We start from the raw sequence: 17,622 nt of genomic DNA, 5'->3' as shown, positions 1-17,622 counted from the left end.
TTGATTGAGTGATTAATGATTGACTGACTAGCCCACCGAACGCCTCTCGAATGTGTGGCTCTCAGAATTAAAGCCAGTTTTGACTTTTATAGTCATTAAAGTCATATTTACAATACCAATCGAAAGTTTTGCATTTACCTTCTCACTTCCCCAGAGACCTGAAACAATTAAATGTGGTTCAAAATATTTGTGGCCATTTATCACCGGTCTCAACTGTTTGCCTGTCATATTATGCCCAAATCGAACCTAGATGAACATGAACCCCAGTCCCGAGCGGAGATGAATGTTTAACGAAATTTACACTGCGGCTGTTTAAAATAATTACACGAATCACTTAAATGAGTCGAAGCCGATCGCTTTGGGGCTATACAAAAACAGCGGAGACGGAGACTGGAGCTGGACAGGCACCCATTACCATGACAGATTATCTCTGATTGATTTAATTTTGCTGCACAACTCGCCATAATGAAGCCTCCGTTGGGACTCGGAATATCGCGGCAATATCTGCTGCATGTGGACCAGACTAAAGCTTCGGGCCAAAAGCAAACCATCGATCGCCTTTTGCCGCCAATTGGTTGGAAAAGATGAAACCCTAATTGCCTCGCATTAGCTCCAAAAACTTAAGAAATCTCCTCCAAATTATGCTTAATGATGCGAGCTGTTTACGTTTTCTTTGCTCGGTAAAACCATGTCTCTAAGTTCTTGCAAGAAAGTGAGAAGATCTCTGGGCTTTGAGACGTTGCCTTATCGAGCCCATCGTTTAAGGGGCCATTAAAATATTCACATATCACTGGAAATTTGTCATTCCCAATGTCGTAATTAAGTCATCAAATTAGCAACAATAAAAGGATAATTGTTTTCAAGAATCTCAGCTTTCTTAAGCACACGGCAATTATCCATAATTTTGTAAATGACTGTAATATAATTTCATCAGAACAAAAATGAAACTCATCTAATGATGAAATTGATTGACGAAATTGAATAGAAATTCTTGATTGACAACAACATTGTTTATTTATAGTTGTTAGATGATGTAAAACCAAATGGAGTGATTACACAAGTAAACATAATATTTAAAAGTCTGAAAATTTGCAAGTATTCTATACAACTACATTACATAAATAGTTGACTACATAAACATTCGAATTTTTATTATATCTATAAGCAAATATAAAAGCAAACCTTAATAAACATTTTATTTATACTTATAATGTATATTACAAAACTCTTATTTAAGATTAAGTTTTTAGCAGTAAAAAAACCCCTTAAGCTCTCAAATTTATCTAAATCCGAAAAGTTCAAGTTAATACCATGAATTTTCATTGATTGACCCAAATAGCATCGTCCAGGAAGTTAGTAAACTTTCTTTAAATATTTCTCACACCAACATCGAGATATCCCCCCAAAACTTGCGCTTATCCATCAAAGAAAGTTTTTCTTTTCGGCTAGTTTGAGCCAAAAACCTTTAATTTAGTGAAACTTTTTGAAGACTGCCGAAGTCGAAGCCGAAATGCCAGAAGTGGCTGAGATGGAAGCGGTAGGGCCGAAAAGCTTTGCTCAAATTTCCAATTACGACTGTGTCAATCATAATTAGTAACAACGGCGATTTTTCATTAAAGGGCCAGGGAAATATCGAACAGCAGCTCCGGAGAAGAAACCGGAGACCGGAGAATTCAGTTTCTCACACGTATCGGGAGCACCTAGTAAAATCTGAGGGAATAAGGGGAGGAGCGTAAACATGGCTAAAAGCGAGGCTCGGTTTGTTGTAACATGTAATTTGGTACGGCTCGCTGGCTGGCGGTCTGTTATGAATGTGACTAATTAAATGTAAAGATATCCCAGGGATTATCAATCTTTGAAGCGCATCGAAGATGGTCAGCGAAGGGGAGGAGCTGGGGCGGAGGATGGGATTGGATTGGATTGTGGATGCGGGGCTGGCAGAACAGCAACAAAGTTTCACAAGATACAACACAACGGGAACAACAACAACAAGCATCAGCACCAAGCGAGCACATTTGTTTCATGATTGAAATAATGATTAATGAACGCACCGCCAAAATTCAATTCGAATTTACTATGTATTTGGCCCGGGAGGGATTGGAACCTGGGACTCGCCGAAAAACCAAGCCCACACTCGAAGAATAAGATCTAAGTCCTAGTTTGGTGGTATAATTGAACGTTTAAGCATCACCAAATTATTTTAAAAAATATAAAAACATTAGTTTTAGTTCGCAGTCTCTAGAAAAATAAATATTTCGGCAATCAACAAATTTTAAGGCCCTAATGTTAAAGCATTTAAATTGTTGTCTTGTTGGTGAAAAGATCCTGTATAAGTAGTACTCTATATTTTAGATTTAATTTTAGATAATAATTTCGTATATCCAGACAAGCTAGCCATTTTTCTAAGTGCATGGCGAACCAGACGGGACGCCGACCGAGTTCCATGCGTGAAATCCAGGCAGAAGTGGGACGGAGATACGCCCAGAAAGAGAGAGGGCGACTGCAAATGCATGTGGGCTCCATGCTGGTCGAAAACAACAACTGCACTCGCCGTCCTGGCCAAGACCATCAATTACCGCTTTTTTCCGGGCCCAGAGACACTCTCGGTCGCAGTTGCTGGCCCCCGATGCCCGATGCCCGATGCCCAATGCCCCGATTACCGAACCCCCGAACAGCTCACAAACACCTTTTGAGAACGTTTTCATTTTCTGAAATGGCCAAATGGCTTTGTTAACAGCTTTTGTGCAGTGGCTCGGTTAATAAATGTTTATTTAATTGACTGCATATGTTCACGACGCGACTATCGCGGCGCTCCTCTCTAGAAATCCGATCAAGTTCGGGCCCGGCTCAAACGCTCGTAATTATCATTGCGCCTCGCAATTGAGCAATTCATTTGGCTCGTCATAGCGATAAGTACTTGACTGTAATGTGCAGATTAGAAGCTCGCAACAGCACTTGCAATTCGGAGCTGGCTGCCTTAATTAATGAACAAAGCCTAATTGTCTGATGCTCAGGTTGCACTTTTTCGATTCGCTTTTTCAAGTCACGCAGTTCGAATGTTTTTCACGGTTTCGAACCTTTCTAATAGAGATACTCACTGGAGAATTAAGGTGCTAGGAAATAATTTGGCAGCATTTAAGGCAAAAACAATAACTAGCTACTTTTTTTTGTACTTCTTTATTCAAATAAACTCAACTATTATTTTTATTTTGTACTTCTGATTATTCCCGAAAACGTCGGTAAAAGTTTTAAAGATTTTAAAAGTTTTGTTGAGGAAATAAATTTAAGTTTTGGTTATTTATTTTGCTCTCAGAAAGGAACTGAATATTTGTTTTTCGACTTTAAGAAATACCATTAACACATCTCAATTTACGAAAACGCTCTGAAGTGCCCTAATAAAGTCCTAGCACCAAATCCAATTGATCTCCCTCGGCCAAATGCACTCTATTTTTTCCATCTCGGGAGGAGTAACTTTTGTAAGTGCTTGTCCAAAGGTCCAGGCATGTGTCGCCAGGAAAACAAATGATCTCGACTGGCAAGAGGAACCCAAGCGGGTGAAATTCTTTTATTTTTGCTGGGAAGAAATCCACAGGAAGAACGGCCGAAGAACGAAGAACTTTTCAATACCAAAAAATGTCAGATAAATCGGCTCAGCGGCAAACACAGGCCCAGGGGCATAATTAATGATGTGCTCCATATTCACGCATTGGTGTAGGTCTCATGTCTCCCTGGCTGCAACTTGGACCGCCTGCATGTCCGTCGTCTGTTTGATTTTAGATTTCACCATCTTTCTTTTTTCTGTTCCTGGCAAACTGTCACTTTTCTCCATCCGTATCTTTTCTCCGCCGACAAACGTGACGTGCGTACGTCGGAGACACGTGAGAGAAAGACTTTTCCCCGCACCCTGAAGATCAAGGTTCCGATTCCGTTTCCATATCCATTTCCCAGATGCATCTGCTGGCGACTGCATCTGGGCAGATGCCCGGCATAGCTGGCGTATTTTTTATCTGTCTGGAAACTGGAGAAGCCCGCTCCCCAGACCATCACTCATCCGCCCAATAACCCCAAAACTCTCCCATTCCCCCGTCTTATATGTAAGACACCAAGTTGACAGACAGGTGAAGCTTAACTTGGAAGTTTCCGTTTCGCTTTTTTTCACTACTCAAGGGTTACCTTGAGATTGTGATAGAAAAAATTCTTTACTAAGAATTGCTAAACGTAAGTTTACGCCAATTGAATGTAACTTAAAATAAATCTACAAACTATTATTTGTCAATCATACTTTTATTAAAAACCGGAGATTGATCAATTATCAAATTATTTTATTGGATGTTATTTTAAGACCATAAGTCTCTTACTGACTGTACCAAAAGGGAATAACATTTTCATGAAAAGTTGCAGAGTGCACAGTTAGGGTCAGTATAATTATTTTGCTCGATTTCAAGATAAACGATATAACAGAACGAACTCTTACAAAAAAATATAAATAAAAAAGAAAAATACAAATTTCAAATACAAATTTTCTAAGTTCTTTTTAAAAAAAAAAAAAGCATATGCGCAAGTATCTTATTCAACTCACATTTATTTTAAGGTGAAATTTTTCTTTTTAAACCAATAACTCCCTTTTTTTAATGTGGTGTTTTTTATTTTACTAAATTTATTATATTTAAGAGTTATTTTTCCCATCATTATAAATGTTATTAGAACTGTTTTCAATTTAAAGTTTTAATTTTTACCCGTACTTATCTGAAAGGGTATTATAAATTCGTGTAGGTGAAATCAAACCATCGTCCTTTATCACTTTAATTTTATTCCTTATCTCTGGAGTGTGGCTGGGCCTGAAAGCATTGTGGCCGGTGGGTGGCATTGCATGGGGGACTTTGCCACCCGCACTCAGCTAATCAACGCGGCCTCAAAATGTAAATAAGCCCAAAACCATCACCGAGGGCTCGGTTCTGGGCAAACATTGTCGCCATTTTCTTGATACTTTCTTTTTTTTGGTTTCCCTCCTACCCAACCCTGATCCTGTATATCCTGTTCATCCACTTGGACGTTGCTGCCTGCGTAGCTGTCAGTCAAACCCATGCAAAAAGATACTTTTCTTTTCTTTTATTTTCTTTCTCTCTCTGGCTCGCTCTAATTTCGCTTTCTCTGCCGGTTTTCTTTCCCCCAGTTTTTTTTGTAATTTTATTTCTTTCTCTCACTCGTTGCTTTTTTTCTTTTTTTTGACACATAAAAGGACACGCACCGCGTCACATCATGAAAGGATTGATTAATGATTCGTTGATTTTCGCCCTTATTCTCTTTAGTTACACTTGGGCACATAATCCGCCTCGTCTTCATCGCTTCCATTCTATTTTTGCGGCAGGCAGCAGGAGTTTTCGTTAGTCGGGGGTAAAGATGCGCTTCTAGTCCAATTTTGCGTAAAGTGAGTTTTCAAGACGAAACAATGCTTCAAACAAAGCCAAGTTGGAAAGTAGTGCCAGCGTTTTAAAACAAAAACTATAAATATTTTTGAAAGAGTTGAATAGATAAATGTTACAAAATGTTTAAACAAATAAAACAACACATTGAATATTTTTTAATATACATTATATATTATTCAATTATTAAAATTATACGTTCTTTGTAACATGTGAATATCAAATTGTTACAATTTTCTCTTTGTGGGCCTCAGATCCCACTTTTTTCTGTTCTAACTCGACCAAAGGTATTTAGTTGCGATTAAAAAAAACACTTTCCTTAAGTTTATTCTTTATTTTATATTCCTTATTTCCCGCGCACATTAGCAAGCCAAATTTAGGTCATTCAGCTGCTTAACTTTGAGGCTTCCCGAAGGAAAACCCATTAAACGAAAGCAAATGCTTGTGGACTGAGTGCTGCTCATGAATAAAACAAGAGAAGGAAAGTAATTATCATCGGCCATTTCACACGTGTGAGCCACCCTACCCACATCGAATCCTGTCGCTCAGTGTAGTGACAATTAAAAAAGAGAAGATGGAATTGGTCTGCTGGGAGGGTGTGGGCTAATGGTCGCCTCATACAAAATGCCACCCACCCACACACCACACGCACCTTAATGAATAAGACAGTTTGACAAAGTGTTGATATTCCAAGTAATTAAAAGGGACTTGAAAAGGACACCCGCTCTGACCAATTTCTGGCCACTGTCCATTCGTTATTAGCAGCTTAGGCAGCTGTTGAGAGCTTTTCAGAGGGGGATTTGAGATGTGGAAAGTTTAGGGATGGTTTCCGACGTGACACATGTCCTCCATGCCAGGGAGTTTGACTCAAGTAAATCTGTTCGGCATTCCACAAAACTTTAGCAGACAGTGGCCATTGCTCTGAAATTGACACAAACAGCCATTTTCACACTGAAAATAAATCTAAATCTAAGTGAGACTTTCAGCCATTCTTAAACTGAAAACAAATCTTACGAGCTTCCTATTGTTAAATTACATAGGTTTAATATCTTCGTATTTACTTAGTGATCTAAAAATAAAATGTTAATGCTTTTAATATATACTATTGAAAACTTTAATCAAACATATTTTAAAAATAGTGAGCTGTTCACCAACAAAAACAAGTTTTACTTAAATAGAATGAATATCTTGAAGCAATTTTTTAAAGCTGCTTAAAATGCATCAGTTTTTTGTTTTAAGTATCTTGTAGTTAATTTTAAATACAGACTGATTTTATTATTGTATATATGAAATCATTTTATAATGACGTCTTTGAACAGTCTGATTTATCTTTAAATGAGCTTCCATTCAATTGTTTTCTAGTTCTACATCAATGAAGTAAACACAATCCAATATATTCACAACACAAAAAAAAAATAATTGTGAAAAACTATATAATTTGAGTTTCTTGAGCTAAGATATTTTTTTTGCCCAACCATTTTCCATGTTTTTAGGGGGCGGATCTTGGTGTTTAAAGTGTCGAGTTTAGCGCGAAGCGTCTTAAAACTAGAAAAATGACTAGACTCGTCATTCCCATTTCCCTACCTACCGGTAATTTTAAAATTCCTTTTTTTCGGGTCCGTGAAGCGCAGAACGATGGCCCAAAAGAGCGGACAGCGTGGGCAGCAATGGCAGCCAGCATAACGAAATAAGTCCAGAAGGGGAAGGACAGAAACATTTAAAAGGCGAACTGCGTAGAAACCTTCATCAAATTTGACTGACAGGTTTTCAAGATGTTCGCACTACCCAACCAAATGGTTCCGCTGCCAACTCCATTTAAGGATGAATAAGGGGGCGACTGGAGTTGACTTAAAATGGCCTTAAAAGAAAGCTGTCTTCATCATAGGCCACAAGTATTTCAAATGTTAGAACCAACAACAATATTGAACTCTTTTAGGTATACAAACGTCAAAGTTAAATGACTTTTAACTCATCGGCAAAAATACATTTACAAAGCTATTAGTATATTGAATCTTTGTACTTTTTTTTTTTAAATTATAAACATTGTGTGGATAAGATAGTTTTCATAAATTTAAACCCATTTTTCAACGCCGACATAGGCTCTGTTCTGCCGGACCGATTACTTGATCTTCTTAAACTGCGAGGAACCAAGCGTTATTTGTATTGTTTCGACAAACATGGTACACGCTTTTAAAATTTAAGAACAGCGAGGCTCATTCACTGAGAGTAGTGCAATAAACGTGTCTGCCAAATTTTTGGATTCAATACAAATATTTTTGAGCTATCGTGGACGCAATTTCGAAAAACAACGATTATTGAACAATCTTGAAAATCTTTTTGACCCCTCAAATTTATAAAAATGAGGGTTAAAACCGGGGCGCACCCAACTAATTTAAACTTATTTTTACTTTAATCTTTCATTTTAATTAAAAATTGTGTTTCTTTATATAGTGTATCTGCGTTTAGGTAGTGTCCTTTACTTTACCTTATTTTACCTGACCTTACCTTACCTTACTTTACCTTACCTTACCTTACTTTATCTTACCATACTTTACCTTACCTTACATGATGTAGATAATTTTTTGTGTTCGTATTATGTAGGCTGAACGTTCTTGTCAAATGTAAATCGACTGCTTGCTTTCAAGCAGTAGAGTAGCGTCCACAAAGCACTGGTGCGAGTCTATGCTAGCATTTTCATTAATAATATCATCTTTTGCAACAGTGTATTCTGCCAAGAAAAAGCGAAATCAAGTTCGATAAGGTTTGGGCAGGATAATAAAAGTAAAGAAAAATTCAGAAATCATAGCATATAGCTCCCATAGGAACAATCGGAAAAATAAATAAGAAAAATTATAGCTTTTTATTTTTTTTTTTTAGTTCTTTGACATATAGTAATTGTTAAATATTTTAGAATATAGCACCCATGGAAACAATAAAAACATATTACATTTTTTTTTTTAAATGTAACTTTTCTGTTTTGTAATTTTTCTTTTTTAATTTTTTTTGTCTTTTTATTATTATTATTATTAATTTGACAGTTCAAAATTACGCTTTTCATTTTATTAAAATCGGAAAACGATATCATATAGCTGCCACAGGAACTATCGAATAATTAAGCTGCAAATCATCATAGCTTCAATGTTTTTAAACATATACATACAGACTGAAGCCCCAATACTATAAAGATATGGCATTTTGAAATCGGATGTTTGCGATAAAAGTTATGTAATTAAAAGTGAAGGTTTTTGGTACCTTTTTTAAAATGATTTTTTTCGGAATTTAATTAAGGAGTTATGTCGTAAAAATATCAACCCAAACTTTCAAAACAAAATTTAAATGCAAATTTTTAGATTCTTAAGCCACAAGAGTTTAAAGGTATACAACTTTGAAATCCGATACGTGAAAGAAAAGTTATGCACATACATTTTTTCGTCAAAATTGTACTGTTGCAGTGCATTTTTTTTTATAGATATTTCGTCTGTTAAAGATCCGAGAAATACTCTGCTCCGCCAACTCCAACATCAAATATTACATTATTTATTCTGCTTACTATGGCCTGACGACCATTCACTAACAGTTAATTTAAGACTTTTGTCAAGGCTTTAAAATTTTAAGGTATTTTTTCTTCGATCTGAGTACCAGGGTGTAAAAGGACCCTGACGAAAAATGTTTGATAGTTATTTTCTATCTGTCATAGCTGACGAACGGATTTCGTCTTTCAGAGTACTAGGCTTAAAGTTACAGTGCAAATTTCCGATTCATGTGATGCCGTATAGCAGCGATTTGTACTTTCAATCGCTCTATTAATGTCGTAGAATTCGACAAAGAGTATGCCATGATCAGCACGCGATAAGACATGACCAGTCTTTTATTTAGGATCCAGGTTTAAACAACAGCTAATAATAGACAGCAAAAGTATGACCTATTCCACATCAGCTCAAACTAAGCTTTTTCGAAGACATTTAAAATAATTAGTAACAACATTTTTAAAACTTTAACTATAATTAAGTCCTGAACGTTTGATTTATTTATTTTATTTCAATTATTTGACATGTTAATTTCACATTTGTGCAAATTAATAATAACCATATGATTCCAAGTTCATTAGCTTTGGCCGAAATAATAAACACGGCCAATTGCCGCTTAACTGGAAACTGAAGTCACAGTCATAAATCCAGCCATTCAGTTTATGTTAATCCAATAAATATTTCCCAGTCCTGCTCATGGTGTTGCGGGTAATCAATTTTATTTGCAAAACAATTTGTATTTATTTGACTGGCTATCGTCCTGGATGGTGGTCGTGGTCCTTCTCAGTCTCAGATCTCTCTCCTTTTTATTGTTGCTGTTGCTGGTCCATCCTGGGACAAATTTAAAAGCTCAATTTGTCCATTTATGTCAACTTGTCACGCGAAGCAAAATAAAACGAATTAATAAAATAGACAGCACTGAAGCAGAGGAAGAAATAAAAGACGGACCGCCTAGAAGTGGAGGAGGAAGCTGAATACACCGGGAAACACACAATATAAGCTAAAAAGTCTCAAATATGTAAAAAAAAAATGTTATGATTAGTTTCGTGTGTAATTTAAAATTTACTTTGTTTTCGAGGAAAACTTATATAGCATTATAAAAAAAAAGAATAAAACAAACATAAGGCAGAGTTTTCTTCTTAAATAAAGTTGCAGCAAAAAAATGTTTAAAAGTTATTTAAAATCATACATTTGAAAATTAATTCTAGTACTTGATTTAAGAGAAATTATTAAGTGTCCTTTTTAAAGTAATCTTTGGAATAAACACAAAGGTTATTATTTTTGTTAGGTTGTTACTTATTTGTTAATGTTCAGGTATCCATTGTAGGTTATCAATTATTAACGCGAAAAGTTCTTAGCAAAGAATTTAAATATAGAACTGAAATCATTGTTTTTTTTTCTGTGTTGAAAGCCGGGAAGAAACTAAACGCGTTAAATATATTCAGCAATTGTGTTTCGCGCTCCGCGCCAGATACAAAGATACTTCAGCGCCAAGATACGGATACACCATCATTCATCGCTTATGTTCGCTGCTCCGCCCCATTCCGTCCCCCTTTTCCCTCATTTTCCCAACTGAGTTTTCCCGACTGCCTCTGCAGTTGTCCTTCCCCTCCTGGCATTGCAAACAAATGGCAGAAACTGTCGCTCATTCGCATAAATCCTGACGAATGATTTCAACGCGCTGGTAAAATAGCTGTGGGTGGTGTGGTCCAGGGGCGCGGTAAGGAGTAAGGGGTTCATGGCAACGTGAGGAGTAGCACAACAAAAGCAATTATATGTGCGAATCACTTTACGAGCCTTTCCCTTTCTCCTCACACTTTTCCCCCTTTCCCCTTTTCCCGTTTTTCACCAAACGACAATGTGCTGAGAGCGGCAACAAAAAACTCAACACTCAACAAAGGCGAAAAAACAAAGGACATGGCAAAGCGGGTAAAACAACGAAAGACAACAAGCGTACAACAACAGTTCAAATGACAAAGAAATAGCCAACTCAATAAAAGCAACAAGAGCTGGGAAAAAACAGAAACCATCCGCGTTTTCCAACTCACAACCCACACCCCGGATCGTAAAAAGGAAAAACGCAGCGAAAATCAAACGATTGTCAATGCGAAAATAAATCGCATTCTTTCATTTTCGTTATTTTGCCAGCACTCGAGCACTGGCATTCCTATATCTCTCCCCAAGGACAACAGCTGCCATAAAACCAACTTTCGTCCCTGGCATCCTTGATGAAACGTGAGGCAGTTTTATATCGCTTTGTCTCTGGCGTTTGGCCAACTTGATTCGACTTAGGTTCGAGGTTTAAAGCCACCCGAATGGAAACCGTCAATAGATTTATGAAGCCACTGTGCAAATAAATACATAAAATTTTGCACTTTATTATGTCTTATCTGCCATTTCAAATATCTAACGCCGTGAAAATTCCATTTAAATAATATATAATATATTGGGTTACACGCAGTTGATACTGACAGTATAGTTGCCTGGAAAGCGATTTGTATGGATTATAATTAATCCATAAATATTTGATTTTGGTAATGTCAAGAAATGTTAATCAATTGAAAGGCCGACTTTCAATACCACCATCCGAATTAACCAGACTTAATTTTCAAACTGTCTTTCAATCGGAAGTCATGTCGTCTATATTTACAATCATACTAGCGCACTTAATATTCCACGTTTACAAAACAAGAATTCTGGCAGCTTTATTAGTTATGTTTTAGTAATTAGTCTTGTTGAAGAGAGTAAGGTAATAGCCATTTAAAATCTGATACTCATAAGTAAATGATTTTTCGTTATTAAGATATTTTTTTATTCTAGAACATTTAATTTAAACATCTATATTTCACTGCACGTGGTTCGAAATTAAAATTGTCATCTGATTATTTATTTATCGGCTTCTTTCTTTAGCTTTAAGCATTTAAAAAAAGCTATTAAAATTAAACATTTTTCTTGATGTCTTAGGTAGTAAAGAATTTACAAAGACTAACTTAAGTTTATGTTCTGGACCTAAAATGCCATTATACGGATGTTCAATTTCTCAAGCGTTCAAAGTGCAGACATAAGCAGCAAAAGGAAAAACTCATCGGGTAGCTTTGAAATGTTTTTGTCCAACAAAGCGATGACAAATGATATTAAGCTGGCTACCAAAAGTGGAAATATGGAGGACACGGAGGGCGGTAACAAAAACCAGATGAGTGGGTGGAATGCGGGGGAAAGCAATAAGCTTTCAGCCAACTTGTCGCAGGTGACTTACCAACTACTTAGCACATAAAACATCAACTCAACTATGGCACGGAAAACGGGGCAGTAGGAAAACGCCTGCAAGTACCTGTGGCAATCGGAGAGGAAAATTCTGCTGGTGTCTGAGAACTGGCGCGGCGATTGGCGTTGCCTTTTAACGTTTATTAATAATTCAGGCCCACGTAAAAGTTGCGCTTCACTTAGCCAAACTTCCCCCTTGAAGTGCGAAGAAGTGCTGGAAAATCGTGGAAAATCAGAGGTGAAAATCACAACATAACACGCAGAGGAAAAGGAAGTGGAAAATACACACACACAGGCCATTGTCTGCAGATGTTGGCAGCAAAAGAGGGAAAAATCCAAGTGAGCTGGTCCAGATCGCCACGTTTTCCTACATAAATAATGATTTCGATGGGCCTGACGTTGTTCTTTTTTCCCCATTTCCGTGGCCCCGTTGTTTGCTGGGTTATGATGACGTTTATAGGTGGGTCCTGGTTGTGGTCCTGCTTCTGATATTAAGTATACGCCGCATGGTGTTTGCTTGTTTATGTCTGGTATTTGCTTTGGGGTTTGATGAGTTTTCTTTTGCTTTTCTTTGCTTTTCCTTCTCTTTGGATCTATATTCCTGCGGCATAAAAAGGGAAGGTAGAAATGCTGAAAGCTTTGAGCGTCTGCAAAAATTGGGAACAAGCTTTCTCCGGGGAAAAAGAACACATAAAGTGTCAATGTGTGGTTTTATAGAAAACAAATGAATAATAAACTTATATATCTCTGTTTAGATTTGAAATTGACACAACATAAAAATTCGCAGCCACTTCAAAAACAAAATAACATGTATCAGTCGAATTTTACCTGCTTTTTTTTGAAACATTAGAGAAATTTAAGAAATTATTGTTAAAACTTAATTTGTAATATTGGACAACAAGTTTCATCATAAAATGTGTATGCACTTAATTTCAGTAAATCATAATTAAGCACCTTCTTTGTATTTTAACAAGGTTTATAATCTCCAAAATACAACGCTAATTTTCATCTTTCAGTACACGCAACATGATTTATTGTAGTGGCCTTTTAATTTGCCAAACATTTACAAATTTGATTGAGCATTAGCATTTATAATAATAAAATCTTTTTTAAATTTTCAGTTAAAGAACGTTCCGTTTTTAGGTTGTTACATCCTAAGCCATAACTCGAGATAAAACAAAACAAGCATAAAAATATGTTTACCATTAAAATGTGATTTATTTATAAGGGCTGCAACACAAAAACAAAGTTTTGTTGATTACTTTCATTTACAAACTAATATTTATTTATGATATATGGTGCTTGCATTCATAAAAAAATATTTTTTTTTTCCAACCATCGTTTGATTATTTTTACAGCTGGAGAATTTTTTTCTTCAAAGAAATGATAAAATCCCTAGTCTCTATAGGTTACTTAACTAAGGTAGCACACTTTAACTGTATGGTATCACACTTTGCTTAACTTATTTATCACAGATCTCAGAAATTTGAACACTCCCTATTTTAGATCACTTTGAGCGCTGTTTCTTTCTACCCTGTGAGATACCTGTAGAGACGAGCTTCTGATAATCGAGCCAGCAGTCCGACAATGCATCGAACGCCATTAAAACAAAAGCCCGGAACTACAGGGTAGGTCACGGGAGCGTTACAATTGAAGATCCCATCCGGCGACGCGATAGCCGGAAGCAGCCGTTCGCCAGTAAACAGGGGACAGGAAGAACTATAACTGCCATAAATATGGTGGAGGAGAAAACTTTTGGCAGCATATCTGACTTCGGGGCGTTAAGAAATTTTGCAGAAAAAGTAAAATAACAATTTGGAAAAACACGACAAACTTCGCGCACAAAATGGGCGGCCAACAAAGTGGTAGACAGCCAAGTGTACTTGGGCGAAAGTTAGTCGTTGGCCGTTTTAGTTACTTCTGTACAGTTCTGGACGTGGACAGTCGAGCAGATGTCCTGTCGCCCTGAAAGGACACAAAACAAACCCACATCCGAGCTCCGAACACCGAGCATCTTCCACCCCAAATACTTACCTATTGTGCACTGGTCGCTGGGCATTTAATATTTAAATTTGTTTGCATTCCTAAGCCAAGATAGGAAACGATGTAGCTGGAGATTGGGGAAGTTGGGGATCCTGAAACGAGTTAGGGTTTACATAAACTTTATACGCAGAAATCATAATTTCGTATTCGTATCTACGTCGCTCCAGCAATTTACGATTTCGTGTGCGCAAATGTGCAATTAAATGAAAATGAACTTGTTATTTATGTCTTCAGATCCAGGGCGGTCCAAAAGTTCCGCCTGTCTTTGGGGGCGACCTGCCACGCCCATCCCCATGTTAGCTACCATTTTAATCTGTAATTTACAGCAAAATTGCGTTTATTTATGACGACGGGCGAAATGTGCATAATGCGCTTTGGCCGCACACACCATAACAATAACAGAAGTATATATATTCCACTATCTGATGCATATGCCCCATAAAAACATATGTATTTGTGTTAATTATGTTCCTTTAGCCGCTGCATTAAAATCAGGGAGCAAAAACGCGGTTTGCTCACATGTTTCCGTCGCAACGCCATAAATTAATGGCTGAACAATGGTATGTCCTGGCAAAATTGTTTTCAGATTCGTAATTACAACATACACGATAGTTAGTTTCATTAATTGCAACCTCGGAGCATAAATCACAACCAGCTGAAAGGCACAAACTTTATGATATCTCTTGTGAGAATTTCATTTTGGGGCTTGTGTGCATTGCGAAATTCACCCAAAACATTTTAATCAAAATTCTTTTCGAGAGAAAAATTGTTTTCAGCTCAGAAATAGATTTTTTCATCCCAAGCTGAAAAATGGAATAAATTATCTTATTTGAATTTCATATTCTATTTGGACTGGAATAAAATATTTTAAATAAATAAATATATTTAAATGTCTTTGCTTCCCGTTTGTTTTATATAAAAAGAAATTTTATTTTTAACCTGACGCTTTCCTATTTTATTAGTCCTGCTCGAAGGAGGCACCTGCATGAAATGTGTATTTTCCTTAATTGAATCTTTTTATCGGGCAATGTATCTGCCACTGCAGTGGTAGATGCTTCTGCAGCCAGGAAGTCAGGGACTTGGCCCAGAGTTGCAGTAAACTTTAATTAAATTAGTTCCCCGATTTATCATGGCTTGGCAATCGTTTAAAATGCCCAACGAGCTCGGAATCCTTGAGAGTCGCAGGACTCAGCCACTTTTTCGCCGGCCTCATATTTCTTTCCTTCGTTTCTCTGGTTTTTCGGTGGTGTTGCAGCCTTGTACAGGAATTAAAAGGTCTGCCAGTGCCCATCCTTTATACACATTCCTTTTCGGACCAGCTCCCTCCTCATTTGTCCCCCTTCCCCTGCGTTTTTTTTTCGACTGCACCAGAAGGTCATTCGCTGTGAGTTATGGGCCAAGCGGTTCGGGCCACGTACCTCTCTAATGGGCGCCTTTCAACTCGACCAAAAAACGGAATAATATGAACAAAGTCTACACTGGAACAGCGAAGAAATTATGCTTTTGGTGGCTACGTTATTTCTAAGGCTAAGTTAAACAAAACGTAGTTTTAAATAAAATGTTTCAAAGTTGGTTTAAATTAGGGTTAGTTTTATTGTTTTTGCTATCGATGGTGGCCACTATAAATATTCACAATGGTGTCCAAAATTGTTCAGCCTCAGAAAAATATAACAAAACATTAATAAAAACTAATCCATAGTTTAAATTTATTCTTTTTGAAGCTTAATAACAAGGTAAACTAAAACGAATTTGTATTTAAGTAAACTTTAAAAATGGAATGTTCATAAAACGATTCGCTTTATAAGTTCTAGTTACCTTCAGTTATCAAAACCTTTTTTCAAATTTTGATTAATTTATTATATAATTTATTTAAACTAGTCTTAACAAGTTGAGCGAAAATGTTCTCAACCCCGCTGTTTGAGTTACAATATAAGCCAGAGCGTGGAAACGTGCCAGAAAAAGTACTTAATGAAAACCCAGCCAAGAAAAGCCGTTTAAATTCGTACGAGGAATGTGGAGCGGCATAAAAAGCGCACGAAAAAGAGGGAAAATAATTCTGTGCAGGCCTGTGCCATTTGTTTTCAATTTGTGCGCTGCACTGAACACTCGCATTTGATGTTTGCCCGCTCCCCGATTCCACTCTACTTCTCAAGCATCCCGCTGAGCTTCCGTTAGCTCACATTTTCACTTAGCCAGAAGCCTCCGCCCGTCGTACTTTTGCTCGGAAAATATAGGGAGGGGCGAGAGGAAAATGGCTTCATCGGAAGGCGACTGTAAAAATTCGCCATGAAACTCACGCTTTTGAGGTTTGCAAACGGACCTTGCGGGGCATTTCGCACCGAAATGCACCGGATGCAAAAGTAATTTCAGCAGCAGCGTGAGCTCAAGAACTTTCTGAGTGGTGCTCCACCCCTCCGAAAATCCCTCACAACCCCTTGAAAAGCCCACTCTCTTACTTTTATGCGAGTGAAATGTTTAAGGTCGCGCTGCATGTTACAGGGCCAAAAGTTTCCGTGGCTGGTGCAAACTTGTAACGAGAGCTCTCGCATAAATTTGGTTAAAATTAACAAGCATAATTGCATGCCCGATTTGATGGTGCCACTTGCAGTTGCACATTGTAAGTGGACATTTGGACATTTGGACATTTCGCGTGGCACTCGCACAGATAAAGATACATGGCGCAGATAGGCAGATACAGATACATGGCGCAGAGCCCCCATTTGCCAGCTGCGCCGGCTACATACTCAAATATGAATTAGTATAAATTCAAAAGGTAATTAAAATCTCCAACTCGCCTGCCACGCGACCCTTAACCCCAGCGTGCCCCTTCGGCCAGCAGCGACCCCATTAGCCATTATCCTGAGCGTATGTGTGCTGATATTATGCAAACGGCCATTTTGGAAAACGCACTGCAAAAACTCGAAACGAATGCATGAGCCGGAGTGCATTAAACAATTAATTAGTTGGGGCAATCGGGGAGTTTTAATTGGTGCACATAAAAGATACTGCAATTAAAAGGTTTACGCGTTGGTAAGATTTCGCTTGTTTAGAACTAAAAGCACCGTCTAAATAACATTGAAATTTATTGAGACTATTAAAGACGTATTCCACAAAAGTATTTTATAGTTATAACATTAATCTTAAACGGCTTTTAACTCTTTTCAAGTGTTCAATGCAGTAACTTAGCATTTTTCCAACTTGCTGTTTATTCTCTAACTTAAATTATTTTTTGCTTCTCCAAGGAAATTGCTTTATTGAGCAAAATGTATACAGGTTCCCACCATTACCATCTATCAGAAATATTTACAATGTTCCAGAAGACACACCTCCTCTGCGTTCCGCTTGGATTTCGAAAACAAGCTGAG

This window comes from Drosophila elegans, unplaced genomic scaffold, assembly GCF_018152505.1.
Source record: "Drosophila elegans isolate 14027-0461.03 unplaced genomic scaffold, ASM1815250v1 contig_476, whole genome shotgun sequence".
NCBI lineage: Eukaryota > Metazoa > Arthropoda > Insecta > Diptera > Drosophilidae > Drosophila > Drosophila elegans.
The sequence above is the reverse complement of the archived record's forward strand: the minus strand, read 5'-3'. Positions refer to the sequence as shown.